We start from the raw sequence: 18,172 nt of genomic DNA on the forward strand, positions 1-18,172 counted from the left end.
TTAGCCTAGGGGCAGGGAAGATCTTCCAAATTTGCATTCCCATTACAGAAGGCGAAGGTGAAAGAGGGGACATCGGAGAGGCCTAGACAAAGCAGCCTACGGAGGCTCAAAACTTTGGGTAAGCACCAAAAGGCATTCAATAAGTCTTCTGGGGGAAATAGTTAGGATCCGGGCCTCGTGATCACTGGAAATCCTTCCCATTATATTTGATATAAATCTTTTGAAAGAGGGCTCCTTTCAACATTCTTGGCAGTCGTCTTTCCAGAGACACTTAGGTAACCTCACAGGGAGCCAGAGCTTGCAGGAGAGAGGGGGCCTCCAAAGTAGTTGAAACTTCTCTGGCTTGATAGAGGAATTTGTTGTTTGATTCTGTCTCTGGCTGTGCCAGGCAGATCCTAGTTATTGGAAGTTAAAAAACTTAATTATGGTAGGTGTGACTAGATCCAGGCATCTCTCCCAAGGAAGTAAGGAAAAATCTGGTTGTATTTGAATTCTTAAAATTATTAGAATTGGGATCTCTCTCTAGATTTTTTTTAAACCAATTCCTACACTTCACCACTGGGAAGAGAGTGGAGGCAATATATTTTTCACTCCTGTTTATACAGATGTTTCCTCATCCTTTTAATTTGTGTTTGCAAAGACTACATACTATGTAAGCAGTTTCCCCTTGAACCAGGACTCAGTTCCATACTGATCTGTCCTTGATAAAAAGTGGGGTCAGTGTAGTGTAGTAGAAAGAGCTTGGAGGAAGAGCTCAATCTCCCTAAGTTTGTCCCTCATTGGCTTTGTCACTTAGTTACTACTTAGGCCACCTTGGGAAAGTTTCTTCTCCTTTCTGGGCCTCAGTCTTTTCTTTTTTCAAAAGAGAGGATTCTACCGACATTCTACTCTCTAAGGACCTTTCAACTCTAAATCTAATGATCTTGTGAATAGAAGGGATGGGGTTCGATGTTGTTTGAGCTTAGTTAGGTGTATTATAAACCTTGGTTTCCTCATCTGTAAGGTAGGGATTTTTCACAGGGTGATTGTGAAGAAAGCACTTTACAAACCTATGAGCACTGTAGAAATGGGATATATTATTTTGCTAAAGTTTGTAATGACAGATCTCCTTGTGACCCTCTTATGTTTCAGTGGTTGAAGGTATTATTTTTAGGTAGAAGTCATGTTTTCTATATTCAGACCAATTTTAAATGTAAACTCTGGGCCTTTTTGTTTACCTTCATTTCACTCCTTGTAGTTACGAACTGATATGAGCCAGGTTCCGAGCTTAGGATACAGTAGCTATCATTTCTTTGGTTAATGGGGAAATCAGCCTTTTAAAGTTGGTTTTTCTTTAGGATATGAGTATTCTCTTAAATTCCTCTTCTCATAAAACCATGTTTCATGATAATATAGTGAAAATCTGTGGATATATTTTTTAAAAGAATTTTTGCTCTTTTTTCCCAGGGGTCAGCGGTAGGAGGGTGGTTTATAATGTGTTTCACTTCCTGTCCTATTAGGTTACTTCCTATAAAGCCTGGTCAGTTCAGATACCTCCTTTCCTTGGCTGGAAAGAACTTGGGTTGCATGCGTCTTGGTGAGACTTGCATGGGCCTCTCTTTGAATTAAAACCCTTTGGATGAAATGGAATGGATTAGCTTGGAAAGAGCAGTCAACGGAGTCTTCTAAAACAAGCTAGGAAAGAGCCCAGTTCTCTTTGGAAACATTCTGGCATTTGGACTTTGTTCCTGCTGTTGGGAGAATACTATTGCTTTTTACCCTCATCCATCCTGAGAGTGAGTTAAAGCACTCCAACAACACAACACAAGAGCTTCCTCATTGTTTGCTGTAGTGATGTGGTACAGATTCAGGAGTAAAAGCCATTTTACAAACCTCATATTGATAGAGTGCTTCCTTCACAATAAACCCATGAGATACACGCTGCAAGTCTTATGTCATCTCTGTTTTACAGATGGGGAAGCTGATGACGCTGAGGCTCAGAGAGATTAAGTGACTTCCCCAAGGTCACACAAGTAAGTGTCAGAGCCAGGACTGGAAGCCAGGTCTCTGCTGACGAGTATAAACCCAGCACTCTTCCTTCCTACTGCCCTGCCCCGCCTGTCAAGTTAGGCAGCCCTACAAAGGGACCATCAGCCACATCTAATGGAGCTCTTCACTTGACAGAAGAAGAGACTTGAGACCTACAGAGAGGAAGTAACTGGCCCAAGGTCATGAAAGCTAGCTGGTTGTTGGTATCTAGAGCTGGGCTGACAATCTAGGCCTCCAGGGTTCTTTGGCTTCCTTCTCCAGGAAGCCTTTCCCAATCCATCTTTGTTCTAGTTCCTCTCTCTGTTGAATATTTCACATTCATCTTGTCCCTGCAGAGCTGTTTGCATGGTTGTCTCACCCATCAGACTGTGAGCTCCTTGAGAGCAGGGACTGCCTTTTGTCTCTTTGTATCCCCAGCACTTAGCACAGGGCCTGGCACATAGTAGGCATTAAATAAATGATGATTGATTGACTGACTGACTGACTATGCAGGTTTGCCTTCAGCTGTTATGCATATCATCCACAACTAATGATGATAGCTAACATTTCTGTGGCATTTAGGATTTAGGACTGAAAGGAACCTCTGAGATCATCCAGTCAAGCCCCCTCACTTTAGAGGAGGCATCCGAGGCCCACCCACATGGGGAAGGAATCTGTTCGAGTTTGTACAAGCCAGGATTTGAATCAGACTCCAAATGTGATGCTCCACCCTACTTGAAGTTTTACAGAATGCTTTATTGATGTTCCCATTTAATCCTCCCAGCAGCTACCTTGTGGGGTAGATAGTATTGTAGGTATTATTATTCTAATTTTGCAAATGAGAAGCAGAATTGAAAAAGGCAAATGACTTCTTCACTTTTGCAGGGTTGATGAGTGACAGGCAGCCAGGGAGTTTTGACTCCCAGATATGATTTAGATTTGTTTTATTTGGTACCATCAACTTCTTTATTGGAACAGTAAAAATAATAATATTAATAACATATATCTATGTTATGTAAAGATTTGCCAAGTACTTTTCTGGTTTTTGCCTTTTTGGAGGGCAATTGGGGTTAAATAACTTGCCCAAGGTTACACGGCTAGGTTTTTTTTGTGTGTGTTAAGTGTCTGAGGCCAGACCCGAACTCAGGTCCTCCTGACTCTAGGACTGGCGCTTTACTCACTGTGCTACCCAGCCGCCCCTGCCAAGTGCTTTTCTTTCAGCCTGTGAGGTAGAGGTAGTATAAGAAATATGATCCTAATTTTACAAATAAGGGAACTGAGGATGGTTTCTAAAGGCTTCATGAGCTGGCCACATACTGAGAAGGACAAGGGCTATCTAAGCCTCCTTTCTTTATCTGGACTGTTTTTGATTCTTCACCCTGACCCTGACTTTTTTTTTTTTTAAGTACAGTCAAACAGTGTTGCCTTCTAACCTCTTATACGCAGAAAGGCACATGAACAGATGGAGAGTGTAGTCAGCTGAAAGGTCCCAAGAACAAGAATCTGTTTATTAGAATCCTAAAGTTCTGTCTATCATGTTGTTGTTAGCCTGCCCGTTAGGGGACAGCCTGGAGTGGTGGAGAAAGGACTGAACTTGTACTTGGGAGATGTTTTTGGCTTCTAGCATTTACTAACTGGGTGATGCATGGCATCCCCTTTCTTAGCCTCAGTCTCCTCCTCTGTAATATAGAGGCAGTAATGCTAGAATTGCTTACGGTCATATTTTATGGTAAGTTCTATGTCAGCTTTAGGTGGAGATGGTGAGAAAGAGATGAGGTGTGGGAACTGTGTGGTGTTGGAATCAGGAGGCCTCAACTTCAGACCTGGTTCTTCCGCTTGGACTGGGTACTTAGGGCCTGCCTCAGTTTCTAATTCTGTAACACGGAGGTGAAAATCCTTAAATTATCCACCTCACAGAGCTATTGTGAGAATCTAATGTGATAATGGATAAAAAGTGCTACATAAATATAATTGTGCTAGCTATTATGATTGTTGTTAAAATCCTGTTATAGTAGCATAACTCCCCTTGCTCCCCAATTAGGATGGGAATATCCTGGGTCTTAGTCATTTCTTTTCCTAAAAGCTGAGAATCAGCATGAAGACTAATGGTGGCCACCTGGCTGAGACAGCCCAGAGACTGGACATCCTCCCCACATTAGAAGGAAGTAGAAAATATGTATTCAGTGCACCTGTATGGGAGTCAAGCTTCATGAATAACATAGTTGTCAGGGAAACTAGTTTGCATAGTCCCTCCTTAAAATAATAAATTCTTTAGAGCCTAATGTGATGAGACAATAATACACATTACAGTTCCTTAATTCTCCCTTTGATGAGAAAAATGGAGATTTATTTAGGGGAAGAGAGAGCCACGAACCAATTATGATGAAGCCCTCTTGAATTGCCCTAGCAGAAAGAACCTTGGTTTTGGAATTGAGAGAACCTAAATCACAATCCTGACTTTACTGCTTATGACTTGTGGGACCTTGAGCAAGTTTCAGAGGGGCCTCAAGTTTCTTCAGGTGTAAGATGAGGGACAGACACCCCTTCTCCATCTAGAGCCTATGATCCTGCCCTGATTTTGTCCTTTAGCATACCTGTATATGTGGTCTAAGATTGAAATTCTGCTCTTTGGCTTTTTAGAGTTTTGTCTGAAAGTTTCAATTATCAATGTTTCTGTGCCTTGGGAAGGCTATCAAATATTTTCTTAGGGAATATTGAATTACTAGTTTGGAGAGCCAGTGTGGCAGAGGGACCAAGAGACGTATTGTGGAATTTAGAAGACCTAGGTCCAGACCTGACTTTAGCATTTAGTAGTTATGTGACTGTGCAAATCCTTCATTTTGAAACTCAGTTTCCTTATTGGCCAAATGAGGGAGTTGCAGAAAGGACTCAGGTATGAACTAGAGTAGATGATTTCTGAGATGCCACGAGATGGTTTCTAATTCTCCTTTGAGCTCTGTAGATTATATAATCATTGTAAATGCCTGAATCCAATAGTAGTTGTTGAGAACTTAGTGGTATGTTCATAGTTCTAGAAACTCAGTTTGTTTTGGAATCAATTATTTCAGCTTTCCACCGAGTAGGATCTCTAGTCTTTAGAAATTCTATAGTTTCCCAGTTAGATAAAATTTAAAATTTACTCATCAGGTCAGTTCCCACTGGTGTTACTCTTATATCTATCTGCCTGTCTCTCATGTTTCTTCCCTCAAAACCCAGTTCTACTTCTGTGGTGCTCAGTGGAACTTTTTTTTTTTTTAAGGGAAAAGAGTTTGCTGTAAATGCTGTTATGGCTCTGTGCCTTCGGTAAAGGGAGGTCAGAAGGGAAAGGAGTGGAGGGAGGCCCCCTCTAGTGTAAAGGAGAGCTAAAAGAAAAACAGCTTGGTAAATACTGAATTTTTAAAAATAGTGTAACTTAGCCTGGGATCTTGGACTGCTTGATTCAGAGGAAGAAAGGAGACTAAAATGACCACAGCAAAGAGAATGAAATTATAGAATGTCAGGACTAGAAGGAATCATAGGACATAATAGACTATCAGAGGAGGAAAGGCCTTTACAGATCCATTGGATTCCTTTTTTTCTTAGCAGTAACACTTTCTCTGAGGAAACCATTCTCAGTCCTGAAATACTCAGATTAAGAAGCCAGTTTTCACTGATAACTGGGGTTGTGTTACATATTTCTGAATTTTGAGGTACTACTAAATTTGGTCATTTATGTGTATAGGATTGAGGGCTGAATGCAGAGAAATGTGGTTCTGAGTCTTGGGCTTTTAGTTAGTTGTATCCTAGTCTTGTGGTGCTCCTTTGCAACCAGAGCCTTCCAAGTTTCATTCCTATGGAGATGTTAGACAGTATTTCCCTGAATTTACAGTTAGAGAAGTCTCTCGATACATGTCTCTTACTTACAAAGGCCTAGGCTGTTGGACTTGCTTGCTTTGAATTCCTGCTGAGCTGAGTTGGGGCTGGCACTACCCAGGTTAGCCTTGCAAAGCCCCAAACAATAGCATCTCACATAAAAGCACCTAAAACAGACCACAGGCAGTAATTTTACCACAAATCCTCAGCAAGTAATTTACAGCATCATGAACAGGAGAACACTAAAGAGTGGCAGGTACACACAGATAGTAAATTACTGGAAGCTGGATGGGTTGGTTTCATCCAGGGGATTTAGCAGGGCTTTCAATATGAAAGGCTATATTTAGATTCCGAGTAGAACATAGTGCTCATAATATTAATTTCTAGGCTAAGCATTTCATAATTATCCTCAACATTAAATCTAAAATAAGGACAACATCAGGCTGATGATAGGGACTGTGATGGTCAACTTCAAGCCAGGTTATCCGATTGCATTGACCAAGTCTGCATCACCATTTTTTCCTCATTAGCTCATGTGACATGCACACACACTAATGAACACTGAGAAAAGGTTGGTTAACCAACATGAGAGGTACCATCCCTAGCTTTGTCAGAGTCCTGCCTTAGAAATGGATTCCTTTCTTCCCTCAAAAAAGTCAGGTAGAAAAGGAAGGCACATTGGGGATCATCTAATCTAGTCCACATGCTTCATCTTGAACTTGGGGAAACCAAGGCTCAGAGGAAAAGGGATTTGCCCAGAATCACTCAGATCAGTGCAGTGTGTTACACAGAATGCTAACCTGGGAGCTAAGGGACCTGGGTTGTAGTTCTTCTTGTCCCATATACTTAGTTTGTGACCTTGGGAAAGTCTTTTCCCTCTATAGTGTTTAGGCTACCAGACCTGAGTTCAAATGTGGTCTCAGACTCTCACTTGCTGTGTGAACAATGGGCAAGGCACTGCACTTCTGTCCACCTCAATTTCCTCAACTGTAAAGTGGGATTAATAACAGCCCCTACTTTTCAGGGTTATTGTGAGACTCAAATGAGATAATATTTGTAAAGTGTTCAATACAGGGACTGACACACAGTAAGTAGGTGCTTAATAGATTTCTTTCCTTCTTTCTTGGTTCCCATTTCCTTATCTTTAAAATGACTGTGTTGGACTAGATGACCTTTAAGGTTCCTCAGTTACAGGTCCTGGTAGTTGAAGGTGTTCTCCTTATTCTGCATAAGGTACCTCCCCACTTTTGGCCTCATGGGTTGTTAACTAGCCATATATAACATTGGGCTTTGCTGCAGCTCTTCCATTGCAAATACAATTTCCTAGCCATATTACCAAAGCCTGTATTTTCTTCAACTGCCTTACTGCCTTCTGATGAGGTAGGCTGTCTGACTGATGTAGTGGCTACATCTTGGAAACAAGTCATCTAGCTTGTGTAAGTTGATTCTGAATTTCATTGGTGTGGTTACTCTTACCCCTGTGGTTTCTTACCGTCTCTCTGTGACTTCTCTCTATCTCTCCATTGACCTTCCAAAGGTTTTGCTCTACTGGTCCTTTCAGTATTTTGTGAGTAACTGGCATGATGCCTTTTATGCTCCATTTCACACACAAGTCAATTTTGGTAATGTGTTGTACTTGACTTACTTCTACCAAGCATCCTTCTATTGATCTTGTATTTTGGTTCATGGGTTTAAGACAATAATAATAGCTATTTTATACACATTCCTTCAGTGAGCATTTAAGTACTGTCCTGTGTTGCAGACACTTCGTTAGGCACTGAGGGTTTAGACAAAAATAGTCCCTGCCCTAAAGAAGCTCACATTCTCTTAGGGCCAGGGAGAAGAGAAAACATGGACTTAGATAAGTCAGTACAAAACCTAGACAAAGTGTAGATGAAGTAATGTTTTGGGGCAGATGGAGAACACTAACAACTGGGGTGGGGTGATTAGCCTGTACAAAGATAGGAAATGTGTACAGGGAACCTCTGCTAGGACATTGTGTCTAAAATGTAGATTTTGTGGAGATGGGTTACTGGAAAGATAGGTTGGAGCCAGACCATGAAGGGCTTTAAATGTCTAGTGAACAAGTCGGGAACTTCTGAAGCTTCTTGAGGAGATGAGCAGCCTGGTTAGCACTGTGTTTTAGAAAAGAGATTCCTATAGTACTATTAAGGTTTTCTCACAACAACCTGTGAGAACCTGTTATTATCCCTTTTTTGCAGATAATGAAACTGAGGCTTGGCACGGTGAAGTGATTTTCCAAGGGAATACAATTGGTCAGTGTCAGAGTAAGGATTCACATGTTGACCTCCTGACCCTACTAAAGTCCTGTACACTTTCCATACCACCTCATAGCAGTGTCACCACCACTACAGTATGCCAGTGGCTGTGATTTCAATTCATTGTGAGCAGTTTGGCCAGATGATCCTTCCCTAGTTTGCAGCTACGGAAACATCTTTTGACAAGGGAGCTAGACTGGGCTAAGGGCTTTCTTTGGAGCCTTCTGTGAAAGGATAAGTGTTGCTTCTCCTTTCCAGGCCCTCCAGGGAGTGAATATGATAGTGCTAGGCCTTTCCATCTCTGTTACTGGCAGCTTCAGTTTGCATTAATTAACATCATATCCTCCAGTCTGTGTGCTGAGATATAGACAGTAGGGGTCACAGATTACAAACCACCTTAGTGATCGTCCAGCCTCCTCCCTTGATCTGTGAGGCCCAGAGAAGCGCCTTGATTGTCCTAATATCACATAGCTAGCCATCGCCCAGTCCCATGACGCAGTCAGAGGGCTTCTCTGTCTTTGGAATCTTGAGTCCAGTATTCTTTCCCCAGCACTGTACTTCCTGCAGCAATTTGGAGAAATGTCAGCTTTTTTACTCCAGGTTATGCCCATTTTAAATCTCTAAGAAACACGATCAGAAAACTCAAGGTATCTTAAGGAATTTTACCAACTAGGTAATCAGGAAAATCCAACTCTCACGCATGGTACTTGAAAAAGTTAAATTGGACCTTAGTGATCATATCGTCCAAATCCTTCCTTTTACAGAGCTGAAGTTCAAAGGCTGCTTTGATTTGTGTTCCAGGCTGAGCAAGAACTTGCAAGCTCTTATTTTTAGGTTGCATTCATCTGAGAATGGATTGGCCTTTTAGTAGGAAGTAGCACAGGTATGGAGGAAGAATGTTCAGTCTTGTCTCACTCTTATGCTGACCCCATTTGGGGTTTTTTTGGCAAAAATACTGAAATGGTTTGCCATTTCCTTCTCCAGCTCATTTGATAGATGAGGAAAATGAGGCAAACAGGGTTGAGTGACTTGTCCGGGGTCACACAGCTAAGTGTCCTGGGACCAGATTTGAATTCAGGAAGAGTCTTCCTGACTCCAGGGCCTGTGCTCTATCCACTTTGCCTCCTGATGCCCCAGGGGAAGAATACCTACCTGATTAGGAGACTGTTCTTGCCTGATTTCTGCCATGGACTTCTGATTTGGAACAAGTAGAATGTAAACTTCTCAAAAGCAAGACTGGCTTTGGTTTTAGTCTTATCCCTGGCCCCTACTACACTCCCCTGCACATGGTGGACACAGTAAATTGAAAATATCACTTCCCAAGGATTTGTTTCCTTGTTTGGAAAATGAGATAATCCTGCTTTACACTCTCTTGGGTCAGTTGTGAGGATTAAATGTGATAGCAGGTAGAAAGATGCTTTAGAAAATGTACAGATGCCAAAATGTTACAACTGGAAGGGACCTTAGAGATTGTCTTGTTCAACTCCTTCATTATGTAAATGAGGACTCTGACTCCCAGAGTATGGAGTCATTTGACATTATTACTGCCTGGCATCTGGATGTAATAAGCTTTGTTGGAGTGGTCCGTTTAGTTCAGGCATTGCTTATGCTCCTGCTGTGTGCAAGGCACTATACTAGGTGGTGGAGATAAAGGGAGAAAAAAGAAACAGTCCCTAAGGTGCTTGTATTCTTTTAAAGGATACAGCATTTAAATATGATTTGAGGAGTAGGGGAGGATCAGGAAAGATGACATTTAAAGCTGAGCTTTTAAGGAATTTAAAGATTCTATGAGTTAGAATATACTTTGGAAGGATTTGACTTGTCCATTCTCTTACAATAAAAGTTTTTATTAGAAACAAAGATAGAATTTGGTGGGAATTTCAGGTTGTTAGTGAATTAGCAGAGTTCAGACTCATATTTTCTTCCTACTTACTCTGTCCATGTTTTTTAAATCAGCCCTTCCTTTAGCAAAGCAAAGTTTTAATACCACAACACTTTGAGGTAGGTTACCCAACTGACAGAATCTGCCATTTTAAAATGGCCCCCCCTATCAAATCAGGCTTTATTGGTGATTTTGTTCTGTAAGGTGGAGGATGGGAGTGGGGAGTGAAGAGTTAGGCAGTGGCAGCTTGTAAAGGAATGATGAGTACTTTTATGTTACTGCACACCTAAGAAGTTACATTTTCTTTCTTTTTTTGTTTTTATTTTCAGTTCCAAATTCCCTCCCTTGATCCCCCTCCTCTCCATTGAGAAGGCAAGAAATAACTTATATTTACGAAGTCATGCAAGACTTATTTCCACATTAGCCATGTTGTGGGGGGAAGCGGGGGAGAATAAAGAGAAAGAAATGAAACAGTTATAACTTAAAGGTCTTTCTCCCTCTACAAATTTTAAACACATGTGCTTCAGAATGTGACCTAGGGATGTCAGGGAGCTAACTGTTCTTAAGGAACATCCTACAAACACCAGGGGAAGACTGGTGGTAGTCCTTGGACCTTGGATGGAGGAGAAAGCAGATGATTTAATAAATTTGCAACCAGAGTAGTAGTCTGCAAGTACTCAGGAAATGTAAAATTAAAAAACTCAGTTCAATTCAACAGGCATTCATTGGGCATGTAGTATGTTCAGTGCCTCCTGGACACCCTCATTGTGGTGAGGAGGTGGCCCCGGGTTTTAGAAGAATCTGCTGGTGGAATAGAGGCTCGGTCCAGGTCTCACCAACCTCAGAAGTTTGTGTCTGATTGTGAGTGTCATTTAAGAACCCCCCTCAGAAGTTGGATCACTAAAGGAGACTTTTTTTTTAGCCATAGAAACTCAAGAAGATTACTACTGAACTGTATAGGTCCTTGATGTGGAAGACATATGGACAGCTTTGTGATGGATAGGGCTGGTGGGGAACCTTGTAGAAGACTTTGGTAGTATTTCTGTGGCTCTGAGAATGGAGTGTCATGTATTCTAATTATTTGTGTTTGTGCTGTTTAGTTTCATGAAGATAGGAATTATGTCTTTGCTCATCTTGACATAAGAAGGGAGGAATTTCAGCTGGCAGAAGTGTCATGGAAGATCAGTCCAGATGTGGTCAAAAGCACTGAGAGATTGACAGAGCAGGGAACAGGGGATGAATGGAAGCAGGACAGTAGTAACAGAAAATGAGAATAATTTAGGTAGGAAAATGGAAAGGAGAACAGGTAGATGGGTGAGGAAGTAGGTACTTGGTAGGAAAAACATCCCCAAGTATTTGAGAGCCCCTGTTCAGAGAGTCTGTGTACAATTAAGCATGTGAGTCAGCTAACATGTTTTACTTTTTGCTGTCAGATTACAACTGAAGCAGGTCTCTTAAGAGTTGACACTTAGCTCAAGAAATTTTGGTCACAGATTGCAAATGAATAATCAGGAAAATGCTTTCAGATTGGTACTGTCCTCACTGTCTGAGCAGCTTGGAGGCCTTTGAACCTCTGAGTAAGCCCCAAAATGGAATTCCTTTTTGTCATCTCCCTTGAGGCTGCTATCTCTGGACTCTGCCTCCCTCCACCTCCTCCCACATAGCAAAGAATCCACAGTTCCTAATGTCACTGAATGGCCAGGTGTTAGAGGGAGTAATAATGCCTGCATTTCTGCACAAAGTAGCTCATTTGATTCTCAGCTATCCTTGGGATATGGGTCTGGGATTATTATTACCCATTTGAAGCATAAGGAAACTGAGGCTGAAGGGGACCTTAAAGGTCATCTAGTTAAGTGAATAAGTGACAGAACCAGGGATTTGAACAGGTCTCCTGGCTCCACATCCAGTTCTTTCCATTATACTCACAGCTGCCTTCACATACATATTTCAAGAATTATGTGTCTGGTGATCTTGAGATAACAACTGATTAGTTCCTGATGGTCACTGTAGAATCCCATTTCCTAGTGATTTCTGCTTAGTGTTTCCTATACTACTTATTTTAAATTCCTTTGTTGGTTCTAGGCATAACAGATTAAAGTAATGCAGAAATAATTTTCTGTTTATAAATCAAGGGAAACCAATTCATATTCTAATACCATATTTTCATTCTTCTAGCCCTGGGATGCAGTCCTCTCCCCACCTCCACTCCCCTTATTTTCATTAGTTGTTATTGTTGTTATTTGTTGACTAATCAATTGACATCTGAGATGGAGAGAAGCTGGTTGGATCACCTATGAGGCTCCTTGTAGGGGACCAGTGTAGGATGACTTCAAAGAAAATCCCTTCCTATCCATTTATCCTGTTCCTCAGCTCTGTGTCTCATGCTAAAGGATGTTCCCTATTTCCTTTGGAGAAATAATAAGATTTTTTAGTAATCGGAAATTACTTCCTGTCAAAACCATATCTTTTTCACACCAAAATTCCATCATTCTACCATTGTTATCAGGCTATGAAGTACTTTTTCTTTGAGCCTGCTTATATAATGTATAGAAAAGACTTGCAAACAAGTATGATGTAAATATGAGCTATTTTTATTATAGAATCCATTGTCTCAAAAGAATCACAGTTGTAGGAGACCTGGTGAGTATTAGTGGGTGACAGCAGGCAGCGGTATGTTACCAATGATGACTTGCATATGAAAATTAAAATAAAAAACCTCTGTCTTCCCCCATGAAACTCTGAGGTCCTTAAGAGCAGGGACCCTGTTATTGCCTTTCTTGATATCTTCCCCAGAGCTTAACCCAGGACCTAGCCTATTGGAAACACAAATGCTTATTGTCTACCTTACTAAGTGAAGAGGAGTTGTGCTACACAGTGGTGAGGATTCGTCCCATACTGTTTTGAAATGTTGAAGCATAGCTTAATCTCACTCTGTTAATTTTACTAATCCTCCATGAAATCGGAATGCCAGCACATGATCTTTGAGAATGGGCAAACTTCCCTGCCTGTCATCTAGGTTTAGATTATCTATTATCTAGGGTTTAGAGTCAGGACAGGGTTTCCTATCTTTGAGAACCTTTTATCTGTAATAGTGCTGTATTCACGAGCACCATCTTTGCCTTTATAATAGTCCTGTGACCCGGGTAGAGCAGCCCGCCCCTCCCCAGCGTAAGACTATAGAGACTTGGTATCAAAGAAGTGCAGTGGCTGTAGCCATATGCAGTAGCCAAAGGCTGCCCACAAGGTTGGAGTCTAGTGGGAAAAAGACCCTAGGATACTTGAGAGTCCAGGGCTTCTGACCCTTAGTCCTACAGGCCCTCTAGCAAGACATATACCACTGGCACTCATGTCTGTAGGACTTGGATATCTGCAAAGAACTTACTTCAGAACAACCCTGTGAGTTAGGTAGTGTCAGTATTCTCTTCACTGTACATTTAAGAACATTAAGGCAGAGAAGTTCATGGTTCCCAAGAATGTTAGAGAAAATGAAGTGCAATCCCTTATTGTACAGATGAGGAACCAAGGCCCACAAAGGTTAGGTGACTTGCTCAACATCATAGAGCTAGGAAAGAGTAGAGCAAGCATTTACCGCTTGTCATGAAGAGCACTGTACAAGGCACTGCAGACCCAAGAATGAAATAGTTGCAGCCCTCATGGAGCCCATCTTTGTAAGGGGAATAACAGTGCAGGAGGTCCCAAAAGTCCCAGTGCAATTCCAAGCTATTAAACTTTAGAGTAGCACTGAGACTTTTGGGGGCAACCTGTACATAAACACGTAAGTAAGTCAGGGTCAGGAGTGGGAAACTGCAGCCTCTGGTTTCAGTCAGAGGGCCACACTTGAGGACCTAGAGGGCCACATGTGGCCTTGAGGCCACAGGTTCTCCATTCCTGGTCAAGGTAAATTGAGGTAGGAGAGAGGTACGAATCACTGATCAGGAGAGTGAGGGGTGGCAAGGGACAAAAGATGTGCATTGCAGGTATAAGAGACAAATGGGAAATGCGATGCAAAGTCAGAGAACAGAAACTAATCTAGTTTGGCTGTAACCTTTTGTGCCTGAAGGGAAATAATAGAAAATAAATCTGGAAAGGTAGATTGGGACCAAATTTGGGAGAGTTTTCAGGTGACCCAGGTGTTTTGAATCCAAATCCAGTGGTCTTTCCACCACATTGCACCTTCTCTCTTCACTGACTAAGGTAGTAATAGAAGAAAGAAATGGGAGGGGGGAGCATGAGAAGGGAAAGATAGGAAGGAGGAAGAGAAGGTATGTCTAGTGATGTGACTAATTCCGGCCTTCTGGAGCCGAGTCACACTGCCACAGTTTTAAATGCCAGACTGGTGGGCCCAGTGACTCTATGAGGTACTTTCTAGCTTAAGATCACTGCTTGTCTAGCTTAAGGACACTGCTTCTATATAGAAGATGCAAAGTGAGGTTTAGTTGTCCCTTACTTCAGAGCAGGCAAGCACCTTTAAGCAAGGTTCTTAAATAAGTTCTTCATTTAGGCTTCTCTACCTCTTCTTCCTTTTCTTTGAGTTGCCTCTTCTCAGCGGCTGGGGGTGGGGGAAATTCAGATCCTTCTTTACTATACAAAAGCATTCTATGCTTCTCTGCCTTCCCAGGCCTCCTAAGTGTGAAAAGACTTGCAGGAGGAATGGAGAGCAACTCGTCTTTCTGGCCTCTTATTCCCGTTAGAACAGGGGCCTGGCCTCTCCAAAAGTGGTAGCACTACCTGTGTGCATGGTTTAAATGGACCCTCTGTGCATACAGAGCGTCACTTTGCCCTCTGGTTCCCCAGAAAGTTTCCAGAGCCATGTCTCAGAGTCTAGAGTATTCCCTTCTTGTCCAGTTTTTGGCAGTATCTTGTTGGTCTGTATGTTTGCACTTAAACTGATAGTACTTGGCATGGTGATTATACCCTTTCAAAGAATGTGGGTCTTCTACAAGCCTTTTCTCCTCCCTCCTTCCCAGTTGGCCTACTCTGGTTTCATTAGTTCTACTAGTTGCGGTATATTTATTTTTACCAGCCTGATCACAACGGTATGGTTTGGCTTAGAGCCCAAAGATGGTGGTGTTGAGGATAGTAAGTGGAATACGTTTGGTGCTTAGGCATCTTTTTTTTTCTTGTGAAGGTAAATCTGTTGCCAGTGTGAAATTTTATATGCCTTTGTAAGCCAGTGCTAAACAGAACAGGCTCTTGGTCTTTGGGGAAGCAGTTTTCAGACTTTAGGAATGGTTTCCCAAAAGGCAGTTTGAAAAGCAGGTTCCCAGCTTAGCCCCTGGGGTTGGAGCTGGGTGTACTTACTCTCACATAGAACAAGTGGCATTGATCAGTGACTGAGGGGCTGGTCTCCAATAGAGCTAAGTTACACAGACTGTCTAATAGGTTCTCAGAAAGTGTGGGGAGGTCGTTCTCTGCCATATAATGGTTTGAAAGTAATAAAGTTTCTGGCGATAAGCCTAGCATTCTCTTGCTTGGTTCAGCAGAAATCTTAACAATGTTTAATTAAAAGCTCACTGGGCTACTGTGTTTATCTCCTTGTTCTCCTGCCCCTCTCCCCCCCACCCTTTTTTTATCATGACACTCTGCTTTTCCCTAGGCATTCAATCCTTGTGTCATAGAGTGCACAGGAATCAACTTTCCCTACTAGAGTACCACAGTCCCCTTTGTTCTATGTGAATAAAGCTCCTAGGAAAGACCAGGGGATGTTTGGTAAGTTCTGGAAATCAGATTTGAATCTATACTTAGAATTTAATATCTGCAAAGAGGCTGAAAATACCAAATCCAACCTTGGTTTTATTTTGGAAAAGTTAGCCTAGGGCAATCAATTAATAGTTCCTTTACCAAACCCATTTATCATAATGATCTGACCAAAATCCTCATTGTCTTGGTAGACATGCCAGATGGATGTAATCTCACTGGGGCAGAGTTAGGGGAGAGAGAGAGAGTTTGATGCAGCAGATGTCTCCTGCACTTGTTGCTCCAATGCCATCTCTGACATTTGGTTACGGTATGACCTTGGAGAAGCTTCACTTTGCCTAACTGTGAGAAGGAGATTATCATAGTTCCCTCCCCTGCCTCACAGGGTCACTGTGAGTCAGATGCTTTTCAGAGTGCTACAGACAGTCACAGGGGGTGCTGCTATTATTATAAAGGTAATAATTTTCATTTTTGTAATGCTTTACATTGACACACACTTTCACATACATTATTATCTCTTTTATTATCAATAATAACCCACCCATATATAAAGCATGTTAGGGTTGACAAAAAAATTTTTTTTTCCCAGCAGCCCTGTGAAGTGGACTGTAGAAGGGTCTTGTTTTACTGGCTCAGGGACAATAGAGCCTAAGGCCTGGAAAGTGACCTTGCAGGTCACCCAGTCCAACTCCTTCCCCTTTTGGGTGAAGAAAATGAAGGCCCATACATAGGAACAGACTTGCTCACGGTTAAAAGCCAGGTCCTCTGACTCCAGTCAGGTGCCCTGTCCACCTTATCATGCTGCCCAACCCAAGGACACATAGCTAGTAATTGACAGAGTGAGGATGTGAACAGAGGTCTTCACCAAGTCCATTGTTTGTTCAAGTCTGGCCCTAACACCATCATTCCTGCCCTCGTGGTAGGGGGATAAGGCATGCGAACAGCTGCTATAGAGTAGGATATGAGAAGCACAAAAGTGACCTGTGAGATCTGAGAAAAAAAGGAAAAGGAAAGATATGTCCTAGCAGGAGATAGCAGTGGCTGCCTCATGGAGCAGATAACATTAGAACTGAGCACTGAAGGACAAGAAGGATTTCCATGGGCATAGGTACAAAAAAAATGGTACTTGTAGTGGCATAGCTTGGGCCTTTTGTTTTCCATATAGAGTGTGGAAAATAGTATCTAAGATGGTAGCATCATAGAAGTTAGCTGTGGCACCTTAACTTTTCTGTCCCTCCCATCTGTTCTCTACCCATCCCCCTTCTTTTCTGTTCCTCTCTTTCCTGATGATTAGTCTACTCTATTATATAAGCCTTTGGCACAGGCTCTAGTATCCCAGGCAGCAGTATCCTATGGCATGCTAATCTTTCTTGTTGGAGCACTTTTCCAACAAAAAGCTATTTTTTTGTTCTTTTTAATATGGAGATGCTTAGTAAAGATTTGTGCATCTCCAAGAGAGGGACTAGATCATGGGATCCTAGTATTTGAGAGTTCAGAAGATTATAGGATCATAGTACTTAGAGTTGGAAAGGGACCTTATTGATCATCTAGTTCCCTAAGTCCTTATTTTACATATGAGGAAACTAAGGCCCTTAGTGTCTGGGCCAAGGTCAACATATAGCTAAGTGGCAGAGCTGGGATTTGAACTGAGATTCCAGAAATCTGTGCTTTTGATTGAACATATAATATATTTGTGGTCTTTCCTTGCAAAGGAATTGAAACAAATAAAGATCATTGAAGAGTCATCTTCCGAAAAAGGAAGGAGAAAAAGAATCTTTGTACCATCACAGGATGACAGAACCAAGATATCATTTGGTGAAGAGAGTAGAAATGAGCTCAGAGTGAGACTGGACCTTTGCAGGAGTCCAGGAGGGCCTGACCGCTTTGAGGTTAAACCAGAGGGAGGCCCTGGGTTTACAGTCAGAATACTCAGGCAGGTTCTGCATCTGTGAAGCTGGGTGACCTTAGGCAAATCCATTCTTTTCTGGATCTTGGGCTCCTCATTTTTGCAATGAGAGTATTAGAGTATATGATCTCTTAACTCTGGAGCTCAGGGTGGAACAGTTATAAAACTCAGAGGTCAGGAAAGTCAAACCCACATGGCCAGCTTACACATTGCTTAGATTTCCATAGTGCTTCTCAGTAAGGAGCAGTCTGTCTTCCTTACTTGAACAGTTACTGTGGTTCTGAGAATTTTGGATTCATCTTAGGCTTGGTGCTCTGACGTGGAAAAGGGGTGTGTGGGTTGGTAGGAGGTTGTGGGGATCAAGGTAGGCAGATCTAAACCAGCTTTTAAAAAATGTAAAAACTGTTCTGCATGTGATAGAACAGGGACATGGGTGGGAAACATCTTCTCTGAGAGTAGAACAAGTAGCAAGTGACTCATATCAAGGAATAGGGCATCATAAAAATTTTAACTTAACCATGTGTACAATAATTATGTTCCTGTACAAAT

At 41.9% G+C, this 18,172-nt stretch overlaps 1 protein-coding gene across 12 annotated transcripts in view; it reads left to right on the forward strand.

Moving 5' to 3' along the window:
* NFYC (nuclear transcription factor Y subunit gamma) overlaps positions 1-18,172 on the forward strand; it is a 94,959-nt gene that overhangs the window by 31,563 nt on the left and 45,224 nt on the right. For 6 of the 12 annotated variants that reach the window (XM_069068069.1, XM_069068070.1, XM_069068071.1 and 3 more), the window contains exons 3-4: positions 52-118; positions 1,952-2,012. The exons of 4 other annotated variants lie outside the window; for them this stretch is intronic. The gene's annotated coding sequence lies outside the window, so the exon portion shown is untranslated. The remainder of the gene's footprint in view (positions 1-51; positions 119-1,951; positions 2,013-18,172) is intronic. 2 more of the 12 variants (XM_069068076.1, XM_069068074.1) reach the window with 2 other exon arrangements.

This window comes from Petaurus breviceps, unplaced genomic scaffold, assembly GCF_028583685.1.
Source record: "Petaurus breviceps papuanus isolate PSGF00001 unplaced genomic scaffold, PetGlider_PUasm1.0 90760, whole genome shotgun sequence".
Classification (NCBI taxonomy): Eukaryota; Metazoa; Chordata; class Mammalia; order Diprotodontia; family Petauridae; genus Petaurus; species Petaurus breviceps.